The sequence below is a fragment of the Canis lupus genome, chromosome 2 (genome assembly GCF_048164855.1).
Source record: "Canis lupus baileyi chromosome 2, mCanLup2.hap1, whole genome shotgun sequence".
Classification (NCBI taxonomy): Eukaryota; Metazoa; Chordata; class Mammalia; order Carnivora; family Canidae; genus Canis; species Canis lupus.
In genome coordinates, this window is record NC_132839.1 from 73,862,423 (window position 1) to 73,876,187 (window position 13,765).

The 13,765-nt window shown below is 38.2% G+C and overlaps 1 protein-coding gene across 1 annotated transcript in view; it reads right to left on the reverse strand.

The window, feature by feature from the left end:
• RHOH (ras homolog family member H) overlaps positions 1-3,122 on the reverse strand; it is a 54,217-nt gene extending 51,095 nt beyond the window's left edge. The window contains exon 1 of the mRNA XM_072806964.1: positions 2,986-3,122. The gene's annotated coding sequence lies outside the window, so the exon portion shown is untranslated. The remainder of the gene's footprint in view (positions 1-2,985) is intronic.
• Positions 3,123-13,765: the final 10,643 nt, after the last annotated feature.

The following is a 13,765-nucleotide window of genomic DNA, read 5'->3' on the forward strand; positions in this document are numbered from 1 at the left end:
AACCTCTTAGAAGTTCTGTCTTAAATTTCCTTTAAAATGCAAATCATGGCTGAGAAAGATATCCTAAGCTATCTAAGAGCTTTATCTTCTCAAGGGAAAGATAAAGGACTACTCAGAAATAAAAAAGTGAGGTTTCCGGGAAACTTATGCAGTGCCTGAGCTCAAAAAGAAAGAGGTAGTGGGAAATGCTTTATGCTTTATTAAAGGTAAACATGTTTGTGACAAGTGCAGTCAACGATTGCAACATTTGGTTTCAAACTAAATCTGCTTTGTTCTAATTATTAGTATTATTACCTAAATCATTATAGCTGTGCAGTTTTTTAATCATTTAGGAGAAAAGGGAATTATTTCTGTGAATTCTCCTTAATGAGCGCTTTCTGTTTAAATGATACTGAAAATTATACATAAAATTTCAAGATTAATCATAAATACTTATTTTTATTTTTTAACCATTAAGCCTTTTAAAAGCAAAACTTCTATTAAAACATTTTCAAAGTAAAGATTTTAAGTTTTCAGATGCTTATCAAAAGCAAATTAAAAAAAAAAAAGATTTATTTATTCGTTTTAGAGAGAAAGGGGAAGGAGGGGCAGAAAGAGAGGGACAGAAGCAGACTCCCTGCCAAGCGCAAAGCCCAACTCTGGGCTCAGTCTTCTGATCCTGAAATCACCACCGGAGCCAAAATCAAGTCAGTTGCCCAACCAAGCCACCCAGGTGCCCTCAAAACAAAATTGTTTACATCAAAATGTTAACCTACTTTCTTCTGGATGATTGGATTGTAAGGGGTTTTCTTTTTTCCTTTTTTAAAAACCTATCTACATATTTTTAAAATTTTTTATCGTAAGAATATTTATTGATTTTATTATAAGAAGAATAAAAAAAAAGAAGAAGAATCAAACATCATTATAAAAGTAAAAAAGGTGGAGGGGGCATGTGGGTGGCTCAGTCAGTTGAGCACCTGATTTCAGCTCAAGTCGTGATCTCAGGGTTCTGGAATGGAGCCCCATGGGGGGCCCTATACTCAGTGGGGAGACTGCTTTTCCCTCTCCCTATGCCCCAACCCCTGCTAGTGCTCTCTATCATATAAATAAATAAAATCTTCTTAAAAAAATGTTAAAAATGGTTTTTATGGGCAGCCCTGATGGCTCAGTGGTTTAGCACTGCCTCAGTCCACGGCGTGATTCTGGAGATCTGGGATCGAGTCCCACGTCGGGCTCCCTGCATGTAGCCTGCTTCTCCCTCTGCCTGTGTCTCTGCCTCTCTGTGTGTGTGTGTGTGTCTCTCATGCATAAATAAATAAAATCTTTAAAAAAAAGGTTTTTATAATTTTGAGCAAACCTTTCTATGGTATTTATTTTTTCCTATGTTTATTATTTGAAGTATGAAATAAGATTGTTTTTGTTCTCTGTAATTCTTGTCTTTTCAATTAATCTTCTAAATATAAAATAATGCAGTTTTTAAAAAAGTTTTTTCTAATGCTTTGGAAGGAAAACATTAGGGACACCTGGGTAGCTCAGGGGTTGAGTGTCTGCCTTCTGGCCAGGGAATGATCCTGGAATCCCGGGATTGAGTCCTACATTGGGCTCCTTGCATGGAGCCTGCTTCTCCCACCGCCTGTGTCTCTGCCTCTCTCTGTGTCTCTCATGAATAAATAAATAAAATCTTAAAAAAAAAAAAAAAAAGGAAGGAAAACATTAAGTTACTAATTTCCTTTTAACTTTGAATTTTGTCTTTCAGATTAAATTACTATTTACAAAATATTTTTATGTATATTATCATATTTGATCCTCATAAGATTGCTATAAAATAGCAAAACCCAGTATTATTATTATTCTCAACAATCTTCATTTTATAAATAAGAAAAGTGAAGTTCAGAAAGGTTAAGCAACTTCTATACAAGGCCACAGAGCCAGTGAGTGAGAGAACTCTAGATCAACTAACTTCTACAGCATTTTCCTACAAGAAAACAAAGTACTTTTCCCAACTGATTCATTAACACAGGAAAAGGTACACATTGGAGAGAGAAATGCAAAAAAGTCAAGAAAATCTGTTACCGGGCAGCCCGGAGGCTCAGCAGTTTAGCACCACCTTCAGCCCAGGGCGTGATCCCTGCATGGAGCCTACTTCTCCCTCTGCCTGTGTCTCTCCCCTCCCTTCCTCTCTCTCTCTCTGTCTCTCTGTCTCTCTATCTCTCATGAATAAATAAATAAAATCTTAAAAAAAAATCTGTTACCTTAAAATCATAGATTAATACTAAAAATACAAAACTGAAGTATCTGTACAATAAAATTCTAATTTTATTTTTTTATTTTTCAAAAAGATTTTATTTATTTATTTAGGAGAGACATAGAGAGAGAGAGAGGCAGAGACACAGGCAGAGGGAGAAGCAGGTTCCATGCAAGGAGCCGATGTGGGACTCGATCCCAGGTCTCCAGGATCACGCCCTGAGCCAAGGAATTGCTCAACCGCTGAGCCTCCCAGATGTCCCTAAAATCCTAATTTTATATGAAAAAAATGTATTCATGTGTCTAACAAAATCAAAAATAATTAGATCAAATAATAATAGTAATTGGTGAAATTGAAGATAATTTTTTCACTTATTTTCCTTTCATCTTTTGTACTCTATAAATTTTTAACAGTTAGGATTAATTCTATAACCAAAAAAACCTCATAAGCTGTTGTTAATAAAGTACTATAAACATACAGTTTATTCTCTTTAGTGATACTATAATGTAATTGGTTTCACTTCAGTTTCTTGGTTTGCTGTAAATTTTTTATTTAAAAAAAAGGCAGTTGTGGTTTCAATGTAAAAAAAAAAAAGTAATGAGAAATCATAGCACCGTGTTTTGAGGACTTCGCCCTCTATTAGAGCCCATTTAGCAATATAGGGCTAGTTTTGAGAATGTGACCTAAAAAAACATTTCTATGGTTTTCTTTGTCTCTACAATACGTCCCAATGTTAGCTGTTAATTTGGATGACTACTTACCCAATAGCCATTTCCTTTTCCGTGCTAAAAGAACCTGTATTTCAGGATGTGCAGAGTGCCCCAAATCAGGGGATGAACCGTGATGTCCAACTGTGAAAGAGAATCTTCTGGTTCCTGGCTTCCCAGTTCCCTTGTAGCTCTGAGTAGCCATGTGACCCAGTCCTACTCAATAAAATATTCAAAAAAGTCTTTTTGAGTGTTCCTGGGAACGATGTTCCTCACCAGTGAGATCAGGGAGACATAATCAGAAAGCACCTGCCTTTCTTTCATGCTTTGGTATTGTCATAGGAGAATGCTATGCTCTGAGAGCTTCAGCAGCCATCTTAGGACAAGAGGGAAAGCCAAGAAAACTAAAGAGGCACAGAACCAGTACACTGTCGATCCACTCACCACCTCTTCATTTTTAGTATGTGAGAATATCATCTGCCTGCATTATCTAAGACACAGTTTGTTATTCTAAAACTTGCCTTTGAATGTCTTTTAATGATGTAGTAACACATAACAAAAATTTGAAGTTGAAACTATCAACATCTTACAGAATATAAAAAAAATGTTAGCCAATACCCAATCTAAATGGCCAACAGTGTGGAGTGTCATACAGAAATAGGCTAGGGATACACAATCTTATATGTCAACTATATCTCAATAAAGCTGAAAAATAAAAAGATGGTTAGATTATTTTACAGGGATATTATACAGTCATTTAAAAATAATATTTAGGGAGACAGTGTGACCACATGAGAAGATGCTCACAGTGTAAGATTAAGTGAAAATAAAAGGAAAAGGAAAAACAACTTGGGAATATACATGCATTATGATTACAACAATGTTTTCAAAGACTGTGAGAAAACAAGCCCAAAGCATTAACAGGAATTGTCTTCGTAGGGGGAGGGAAGGGGGGGATAGGATTGACAATAAATTGTTTTTATCCATTCTTCTATTTATTGACTTATTGAATTATTTTATCCATTCTTCTAAATATTGGACTTCATGGGTTATAATTTTTACATTAAAAAATATTAAATAGGGGATCCTTGGGTGGCTCAGCAGTTAAAGCGTCTGCCTTCAGCCCAGGGCATGATCCTAGAGTCCCAGGATTGAGTCCCGTGTCAGGTTCCGTGCATGGAGCCTGTTTCTCCCTCTGCCTGTGTCTCCGCCTCTCTCTCTCTCTCTCTCTGTCTCTCATAAATTAATTAATTAATTAATTAATTAATAATCTTTTTTAAAAAATTAAATAAAGCAACTCGTATAGATGGTCAATATACGTCCCTGGAGGAATTAATACCAAATACAAGACTATGGTTGGCTCCCTTTTAGCAGGCTCAAACTTCTTAGTTTTTCTGTGAAAGCCCTTCCTAACCTGGCTCTTGCCTACCCTTCTAGCCCCGCCTCCCACCCCACGTCCAGTTCCAGGCACAGCAAATACTCCTGCTTCCTCTGTGTTCTTGCCTCTGCCTGAAAAGCCTTTCCTTGTGTACAAGATAAGCCTTTCTAGTTGTGCCAAGATGGATGGTCATTTTCCAAAATCCCTTTCCTCAGTAATAGAAAATAATTTATCCAGCCCAGAATAAAGGCTGTATATTCCAGCCTTCCTTTCAGCTAGATGTGGTCAAATGGCTTTGTTCTGGCTACAGCAGTGTGGGCAACCTTCAGGCAACCTCCAGGAACGTCCTTAGTGGGAAGAGGTACTCTCTCATCTTTGTCCTTTCCTTCTTAGATGCTCAAGTTTGAACACCAACTTGAACCATGAGATGAAATCCATGAGTTGAGCTTAGAGAAACTAGACAGAAGGAAGCTGGATCCCTGATGATCGTGTTGCTGCCACACCAGCCCTGGAGCACCTATCTCTGGGTTTTGTCTGCACAGAACAGACAGATGGATAACTATTTTGCACATCCCACTATTGTTTTGGGCTTTTTGGTCATACACAGTTAAACCAAATGCTAACTGAGGCATTAATTTATGAGATAAGCTAGTAGCAAAATGCTTTTAGAAGAGGGATGACAACAGAATCACTCAATTGCTATCCAGAAGAAATGAACAGAAAGTTAGGAGTTTGGGGCAGGCATGCAAAGGAAAACAGAAAGGCTGAAGAAGAGAGAGGGCTAGGAATGTGGTAAGAAGCCAGGACCGGGGATCCCTGGGTGGCTCAGCGGTTTCGTGCCTGCCTTTGGCCCAGGGCGCGATCCTGGAGTCCCGGGATTGAGTCCCACGTCGGGCTCCCGGCATGGAGCCTGCTTCTCCCTCTCCCTATGTCTCTGCCTCTCTCTCTCTATGTCTATCGTAAATAAATAAAAATAAATCTTTAAAAAAAAAAAAAAAAGAAGCCAGGACCACCAATGACTATTTGGAGAGGAGATGCGAGCTAAGATTTGACCAAAGAGGTTTTAAGAATAACAATGACTAATATGAAATATAGTCACCTCCTATACTCTGCTACAATGTAATTCCCTGATGTTCCCATATTCTCAGTAAAAATCTAATATACACAATAGCCTGGCATGAGCAAGTTTTTTTGAAAAATTAAAAAAAAAAAAGGGATGCCTGGGTGGCTCAGTGTTTGAGTGTCTGACGCCTTTGGCTCAGGGCATAATTCCAGAGTTCCAGGATCAAGTCCCACATTGGGCTCCCTGCATGGAGCCTGCTTCTCCCTCTCCCTGTGTCTCTGCCTCTCTCTCTCTCTCTCTCTGTCTCTCATGAATAAATAAATAAAATCTTAAAAAAAAAAAAGGGTTAAGGCAGATAAAACAACAGCATAAGTGCAACACCAAAGGCTGTACATTCAGAGGAAGCTGAAAACAGAGCTTATAATAAGCAAAAGCTTCCCTAAATCCCCAGAAAAGTGGGTAGAAATGCTGTATTTCCAAAATGCAACCATTTTTTAGAACCAATATTGTACATATATTAGCATGTTTTAAAGCTATTTATATGTATGTTTTGAATATCATTTTTCTTTATACCAGAAATAGTCATGCTAGACATACCCTTTTACAACTTACTTTTGTTTTGTTTTAACAAATCAATATGCCTGGGACATCTTTCCAAATATATTAACCTCATCCTTTAAGAATAGCATAATATTCCATCATATGGAAACTCCATAATGAATTTAACTAGTCCATATTGATGTAAATTTCCTTTTTTGTTATTGCAAACAGCGCTATACTTGTACAAAATAATGTATTTTGCACACCTGAATGTAATTGTGCATCAACAATGAAATATTCCTGGAATAAATGACAGAAAGAGACTTTTTAAGGTTTCAGAGTAGATATATTTCTTATTAGAGTAGCTATTACCAAATTACATTCCAGAGAAGACTATCAGTGATGTACAGGAGAGCCTGTTTGTCTGTACTCTCACCATACTAGATGTTATAAATCATTTTACTATTTGTCAGCTGTAAAGTGGTCTCATGCTAATTAATTAGTGTGATTTAACATCTTTTCACATATTTACTGGTCATTTACATTTTTTCTCTGAAATGCATATTTCTATCTTGTGCCTGATTTTTTCTATTAAATTAGTTTTTTATACTTACTTAGAAAAAAACTGTTTTGTGTTAAAGATATCAATAATTGGTCAATATATATTTAACAAAAGTATCTCTTGGTCTGTCATTTGTCTTTTAATTTTGTCTGTGGTGTCTTTTGCCATGCCCAAGATCTTAATTTTAGAAATGACTTAGAAGGGGCACCTGGAAAAAAAAAAGAAGAAGGGGCACCTGGATAGCTCAGTGGTTGAGCATCTGCCTTTGGCTCAGGTCATGATCCTGGGGTCCTGGGATTGAGTCCTGCATTGGGCTCCCTGGGAGGAGCCTGCTTCTCCCTTTGCCTATGTCTCCCCCCTCTCTCTGTGTCTCTCATGAATAAATAAATAAAATCTTTAAAAAATAAAATAAGAAGTGGCCTAGAAAGATTTTGCCACTCCAAAATGTAAACCAGATTTTTTCCTTTATTACTTATCATTCTATCAAAATTACATGGCAATAACATAATAATTAAGAGTACAGTCTCTAGCACCAAACTGCCTGAGTTCAAATCTTAATGACGCTATACAACCTCGGGAAAATTTATCTAACTTCTAAATGCCTTGGTTTCCTCATAAGGCACTTGTGAGGCTTAAATGAGTCAGTATCTACTCGCTGCTCAGAACACTCTTTGCAACACAGAAAGTTTCCATAAACATTAGCTAATAATATTTTGCCATGTCTTAATGACAGTAGTTTTCCAAACTGTTTTAATATCTGAAACAGCCCACAAATAAACACTCCAGGAAATGCATCCAATTCTTATAATGGTCTTAACCTTTCTGCCACCTGCCTCTATCAGAAAAATGAAACTCAGCAACTGTAGACAGAAAACTGAAGACAGCAAATAAGAAGGGCAAGGCGCCACACAGCAAATCAAGCAGAAGTACCAGCCACAAAACTCAACCAGCTATAAGGAAATAGAAGGACAAACAGTAGGAATTATGTTCTACCTGTGAGTGTTGCCCTGGAGGGGCTCTCAAACAGCAGTTGCACAAACCTGTCCCATCCTATCTGAGGCCAATGTGCCCTTCACATTCAAGGCAAGCTCACTTCCTACACATGTAACCTATTCATTTAGCAAGTCTCAGGCACTACCTTGTGTTTAGAGAGCCTGATCATTGTCCTTGGTAGCACTGCGGCTGGAAGGCCAAGATGGCTCATTTTTTATTTTAACCATGATTCTGTGTTGTGTTAATAATCACTGGAATTTCCAGAAAGGCACATGCTGACCACATACTGCTAGTTCATCTTTTAATTCTTGAATCTCTTCCCTATCTGTGAGTACCTGTTTTGTGCCTAAAGCTGAATGATTTATTTTTCTTTTTCTTAATGAGTCAGCAAGGATCTTCTCTATAGTATTTATATATCATAAGGAATAGCTTTTGGTTTTACTATATTTTTATTTGCTTATTTATTTCTGATTTTAGCTATTTCATTTGTATTGATACAGACAGGCAACATAAAGGTAAAGACTGCTTTTTTTTTTTTTTTTTTTTCTGGAGAGAGAGAGAGAGCTAGAGCGCCTGTGCATGCACAGGTACAAGGACAGCGGGGAGGGGAAGAGGGAGAAAGAGAATCTTAAGCAGACTCCACCCCCAGCACAGAGCCCTGCATGGGGCTCCATCTCATGTCCCTGAGACCATGGCCTGAGCCGAAATCAAGAGTCAGTCATGGGGCACCAGGGTAGCTCAGTGGTTGAGCAGAGTCTGCCTCTGGCTCAGATCGTGGTCTTTGGGTCCTGGGATTGAGTCCTGGATCAGGTTCCCCACAGGGAATCTGCTTCTCCCTCTGCCTATGTCTCTACTTCTCTTTCTGTGTCTCTAATTAATAAATAAATAAAATATTTAAAAACAAACACACAAAAAAAGAGTCAATCACTTAACTGACTGAGCTGCCCAGGCGCCTCAAGACCGCTTTTGAATTGTACTCAAGCAAGCAATTCATCCCCCTGTTACTTTCTTTGATTTAATCTGTTGTTTGTTTTCTGGTTGCTCAAGTGAAATCTTCAGTCTTTTTTTCTCAGTTACTCTTGTTTCGTAATAAAAGCCTTTGGTTATGGCAATTTTATTTGAATTTCAAAGGACAGAGTGACCTCAGTAGACATCTACACTACAAATGATTTATAAAAGTAGAGTTGTGCTCTCAAAAAAGGCCTGTGTGAGAAAATGGTGAAACGGAGTAAAGGTGAGTGTGGAGAAAATGGTAGAAGATTAGAACTGGGAGCAGCCACCAAAAGAGCCAAAGTCCTGCACCCTACAAATGGGCTCTGATCACAGACAATGAGATAATTTGTCTGATATTTAAAAATTGGATATCTTCACACTGAGTTTTTGCTCTTGTTGAGCAAGAAGTCTTAAAAATCAAAGCAAAGCAACCTCTTTCCCTCCCTTTCTTCCTCTGCTGATAGCAGATGACCTCTAATCCCACAAAGAACCCAGTTAACTCTTTCCTTTCACAATCAGCCCATGTCCAAAATACCATGCAAATTCTGTTTTCAAAGTTGAGCTTCAGCCAAGCACTGGCCCAGGCCTTCTCCTCCTTTCAGATTGGAAATTGGAGAATTCCAGAAGGCAGAAGAATAAGGCTGGCTATTGGTAACACCTGCTTTGACTGTGAATTTTAGATGTAAGCTCTGGGAGCTTAAATAATTGAAAGTTAATTCAGTGAAAAAAAGATATGTCACAATTATGAGTCCTTATTATGGTTCCTGTCCTCATATTTTCTCCCAGTCACCACAGAGTGACTTAATTGCCTTAATCCTGCAGTTCTTAACCAAAGTTGGGGGAGACAGGGGTATGTCTATCGAAATCATCTTGGGAGGTTTTTTTTTGTTAAAATTATACACTCTCCACTCCTAGAATCATAAACAATGATCCAATCAAAGAGGAAGAGGGGGAAATAACAAAAGATGAAAAGGAATCTAGGAATCTACTTTGGAAATAATTAGAAATGAGGACAGATGTTCACCACATTATTAGTGATGAAAATTGGTCAGCATGAATGTTCAACAATAAGATAATAAATTACATTATAGTAATTCACATTATGAAGTATGTTTATAACTATGACAACTAATACTTTTAATAACATGAGGAAAAGTGCATGGTTTAACTTTCATTGCAAAATTCAGGATACAAAAATATGTATAAAATATGATCTCAACTATTTAAATGTTTCATGTATAGATGCAACAAAAAGGTTAGATGGGAAAGTCACCAAAATGCTGGCAGATTTTTTGTTTTGAATGAGATTAATGGAGAGTTTTATTTTTTTTAAACACTCATTTTAAAAAAAAAATTTTTTTTATTTATTCATGAGAGACACACAGAGAGGCAGAGACACAGGCAGAGGGAGAAGCAGGCTCCATGTAGGGAGCCCGACATGGGACTTGATCCCGGGCCTCCAGGATCATGCCCTGAGCTGAAGGCAGCGCTAAACCGCTGAGCCACCCAGGCTGCCCAATGTAGAGTTTTAAATGTTTCTCTTTATACGCTTTTTTGTGCCTTCAGTGTTTTGCTCACCAACATTATTGCTTTTATATGCACACATAAATCAAGAAGTGTTGATAGGTAAAAACTTCAAATCTGTACCTTCTATTTCTTATGATCAGTTCTGAAAAAAGAAAAAGAAATACGAAAAGGAAGATGGGAAGGGAAGGAGAAAGTGATAACTCAGAGACAAGGAAGTATTAGTTTATCAGTACTGGTGATATTCAAAATATTTAATGAGAGTCTGGCCCAGGCTCCTTGCAATGAGAGCACAGGATGACTGTGGCTAACAGGTCCACTCACACTGGTGTATGCTCACTGATTATCAGCCAGCTTGCAGGCTCACTTTATAAGGGAAGGTGTTGGGAATATCTTGACCACCATTTGGAGCCTTTAAATACATGGTCTACTTTCAGAGAACGTGTTTCCCTCCAACTCCCTCTGTCAAAACCCTGCATAGGTTCTTCCTCTTCCATGAAGCTTTTCCTGGCTATCCCAGTCAAAATAAAGCTGCTTTCTGTCTCCTGATAGCCTTTTCCCCATACCGCTAATGTAGTATTTATCATAAATGCTGCCTCATAGCATAGCAACCATGCATACTGTTGTCTTTCCTGCTGTTCCAGAAATGGTTGAGAGCAGGGGCTGTATCCCCACAGTACCTAGCATGGTAAAAGTCACATTTGAGTCCTCATACAACTATATAAAAAACAAGGCTCCTTGTCATTGTGGGGTACCTTCCAGAAAGTAGAGGGGAATAGTACAGCCAATTGCCTTTTGCAACTTTGGGTGTAAATTTGCTTCTATCCAGGATCTGAGCAACTTACTGAGGTGAGAAAACAGACAGTTTTCCTAAACCAGGAAACCTCCCCTCTAAGATGAGGGGAGGTGGCCTGATTGTAAGAGAAGCCTCTACTGATGGTGAAAGTAGAACTAGATAGAGGTCAAGTCCCTCCTTTGTGCTGGGGTAGGGGGAGATTAGGGGAGCAAATGGGCAGCATCGGGGTAGTGTTACCTGGACATATTCTCGTAGATACCCACAGGGAATACTGGATGGTGCTTTTGCAAAAAGACAAAGAAGTTCTTAGCTTTGGAACATCATAGAGTCAATATAATCATTCACTCATTTAGTCAACAAACATTACTACTACTGTGGTTGGGCCATGTGCTGGACATTGGGATGTTATATGATAAATACATGCTGTGGGGAAGGGTACATGAAATGACACTCCCAGACTTATACACACACAGCTGAGTTGAATTGATTCAAGCCCACTGTATTGGTTTGCTAGGGCTGCTATAAGAAAGTACCATAGACTGGGTGGTTTAAACAGCGGAAATTTATTGTCTCAGTTCTGGAGGCTGGAAGCCTTGAGATCAGATGTCTACAGATTTGGTTCCTTCCACAGGCTGTGAGGGAGGGATCTGTTCCAGGCCCCTCTCTTCTTAGCTTGTGGATAGCCATCTTCATCCCGTGTCTCTGCATATTGTCTACCCTCTCTGCATATCCATCCTTGTGTCCAAATTTGCCTTTTTGATAAGGACACCAGTGTATTGTGTTAGAGCCCACCCATATGATCCCATTTTAACCGGATTACCTCCGTAAAGACCCTATCTCCAAATAAGATCACATTCTGAGGTACTGGGGATTATGTCTTTAACATATGAATTTTGAGGGGATATGATCCAACCCTTAATACCCACCCACATCTAACAGATAATCCAAAATTAAACTTAAATGTCATCAGACAGTCCTGAACTGCTTCTCTGGGCCATACTGCATAGGGACTGTCACCAAGCATTATCCCTGGGAGCAAGGTAGCAGAGACACCAATCATAGCAGCAATAGGTTAGGTACAAAATGGCACTCTCATCCTTCCAAGGGGATTGGCAGCCTTCTCCTAGAGCTTGGCTCCTGTTTTCTTGTCTAGTTCCCGGCAGCAGGGATAGCCCCACAGCAAACAATGTTTATGATAGCATGTCCTGGCACTTCACTTTGGATGGCTTTGCCAAGTGCAGAAGATAGGTGGAGAAAAGTTGAAGCCCAGTCCTTTAAATATACAACCCAGCAAGATAGGCTAAACATAATATTTAAATGCCTTTCCCAAATGCCAACATAACTGATAAAATCAGTAAGCTGGGCACCGCTAAAAAAAATATGCCAATCTGCTTTATTGAAATATTAAAACTGAATTCTCAAATTCCAAAAAATACTTAAATCTCTCAACTGTAAGCATGTAAAATATATATTTTATAATACTTATTCCCTTGTTTTAATCACTTTTCAACATACCAAATAGGAACTAACGTAGAAAAGATGTCATTGAACAAAATGAGGATACTTTAAATATAGTTGCACTGTCTTAAATGGCTCATGACACATTAACCCAATCATTTAAGTTAATGCGTAACTTGATATAGCTATTGAACAAGAAATTATCTCATTTGGTAGCATCTGGCCAAAAAGATACAGCTGGAAAAAATATAAAGCATTAACAATTTCCAACAGAAAACAAAAATGGGTGAGATCTGCTGAGCTCATGCATGTATACTTACTAGAAGTCTACCTAGTTCATTTTCTGTTTTATTTGTAACCTTTAAATATATTGCCACAATGAACACTTATGTTGGTGTGGTACGTGTGTTCAGTAAATAGGCAAAATTAAATTAAATTAAATTTAAGTTTAATGATTGATGACGGATTAAAGACTCCAAGTAATCCAGTTATTAAAATTTGGTATAAAAAAGATGCAGAAGTTTCCTTTAAATCTCAAAGGTGTCTGATTAGTACTCTGAACCTCATCAGAGGTATGAACCAAATGAAAAATACATAAAGCATTAACTACCGGCACTCCCTTGGTGAATTTGTAAAGTATTCATGGACTAATTTCTGACCTCTAGTGGTAAAGTTGTAATAAGATCCTCAAATATATATTATTATACTCCAGCCTGAATTACTGCCACCATTCAAGAGAATCCATCTATAAAAGATTAAAAGGAAGACAGTCAACCACAGTTTCAGAGGGCTCCGATCTCTCTGACCCTAGGTGGCTCTAGGGTATTAGTGAACTCATTGGCTGACTTCCATTTAAATGCTAATTTCAAGAAAGCCTATCCAACAACTCCAGACAAAGCAATAGTTCTTCAGACTCTTCCTCTCCTCAACCTCTTCAGAGTGCTAGTGATTAGGGAAAACCCCAAAAAAGTGAGGAGAGAAAAGAAAGGTGTGGATAATTGCCACTCATGAGTGCTCGTAAGTGTAGATATATCACTTAATCATATATAATAAATTGTTTTCAGAAACAAAAAGTAATAGTGATATACTAAGAGGAATATAAATTTAGACGTTAGAAAGTAATCCTTTCACTATCGTATATAACTAGGCAGATTTAAAATTTTGAAACCATGAAGTGAATGTAACCATTAAGACACTGACCAGAGGGATCCCTGGGTGGCGCAGCGGTTTGGCGCCTGCCTTTGGCCCAGGGCGCGATCCTGGAGACCCGGGATCGAATCCCACGTCGGGCTCCCGGTGCATGGAGCCTGCTTCTCCCTCTGCCTATATCTCTGCCTCTCTCTCTCTCTCTCTCTCTCTCTGTGACTATCATAAATAAATAAAAATTAAAAAAAAAAAAGACACTGACCAGACATTACACCACTGCAGAGAAAGATTGCCAACATGATATTTTTTGAAATAATAGCAGAATTTAAAACTTGGAGAGAAAACATCTTTCTCAAGGAAAACAAAACTACTTTCCCTAAT